This window comes from Octodon degus, unplaced genomic scaffold, assembly GCF_000260255.1.
Source record: "Octodon degus isolate 3935 unplaced genomic scaffold, OctDeg1.0 scaffold00261, whole genome shotgun sequence".
Classification (NCBI taxonomy): Eukaryota; Metazoa; Chordata; class Mammalia; order Rodentia; family Octodontidae; genus Octodon; species Octodon degus.
The window spans coordinates 771583-773054 of record NW_004524837.1 but is presented as its reverse complement, the minus strand read 5'-3'; the positions used below and the strand labels follow the sequence as shown (position 1 = coordinate 773054).

General features: G+C 36.5%; 1 pseudogene; it reads right to left on the bottom strand.

Moving 5' to 3' along the window:
* Nucleotides 1–442: 442 nt before the first annotated feature.
* Nucleotides 443–1234, bottom strand: LOC101580467 (annotated as a pseudogene).
* Nucleotides 1235–1472: the final 238 nt, after the last annotated feature.

Sequence of the window (1472 nt, the reverse complement as noted above, 5' to 3'; positions counted from 1 at the left end):
GTACTTTTTCTTCTTTTTAATGACTTGCTCCATTTGCTCTGTTTCCTTTCTGCTGTTCTTGAAGCTGTGATCACTTCTGTCTCTTTCTAGAATATCTGTCAGTATTCTTTGTAGGGTTGGTTTGGTGGTCATGAACTTTTTTGATTGTCATGGAAAGATCTTATTTCACCTTTGAATTTGATAGATAGTTTTTCAGGGTACATCAATCTGGGTTGGAAGTCATTTTCTTTTAGTACCTGAAGTACTTCACTCCAAGCTCTTCTTGATTTGATGGTTTGAATTGAGAAATCCGCCATGATTCTGATGAGCTTTCCATTATAGGTGATTTGTTTCTTCTCTCTAGCATCTTTTTTTTGTCACTAGACAATATTTTAATGAAAATTCAGTGATGGATATGTATAATCCAGGGGCTAAATAGTTGCAAGGGACTGTCATAGAAATGTAAAGCCGATTAGATGCTAAGATAATTGTTACATATTCTCATCATCTGATTCATCTTCTTCCTTCAGTGATTCCTTAGCATATTTCTCTGCTTCTTCCTTTACATTTTTTGGAGCAATTTCATGTTTTTAGTTAATTCACCAGTCCAGCTGAGCTCAAGTTCAAAAGTTTTATCTTTAACTTCATCATGTACTATGTAAATTATTTTTGCAACTTCTTTAACAACATCACAGCAGGTCATTTCTTTCATCTGAAACTTTTCTATTTATGTCTTTGCAGTTTTCCTGGCTTTGCCAATAGCACAGCCCCAATAACAATATGAAACACCTGAAGGATCAATTATGTAGAGTTGTGCACCATCATTCATACTGTAAAACCCAGGCATGAAACTGCAGCTGAAGGTTCTGATGGCACTGTAGAGTGTGTAAGCATGTACATACATGGCCACTCAGTCTGCAAGATGCTTCAGTGGAATGTTATAGCCATAGTTAGATCTAAAGTTGGAAGCTTCTCCCCTTGCTGTGTCTGCTAAAGACCGAGCATCTGCCAGCAAGCCTGCTGCTGCCATTCCAGCATGCCAAAAAATGTTAAAAAGTCACTTGTTGAGACCTTCTTTGTAAAGTTTAGAAATAACTAATTTTTCTACCCCAAAGACAACACCATCTTTACATCAGATCCTAATAGCTGTACTACTGTTTTCCACAGCCTTCATGGCATATTCAACTTGAAAAACTCTTCCATCAGGAGAGAATGTAGAGGCTGACAGATCATACCCAGTTCCGATTGAACTCATCTTGTCCAAACCACCAAGTGTGTTGGGAGTCCAGGCCCAAAGCGCTCTAGAATCTTTTAATGTTCTATTCTTTGGCTGAATTTCTGCGATCTTGATTATTATGTGTTTAGGTGTACATTTATTGTGATTGTGATTGTATGGAATTCTGTATGCATCACTTATTTTTATGTCAGTTTATTTTCTCATGTTTGAAAAATTTTGTGCTAGTACTTTGGAAAATAGTCTTTTAATGTCATTT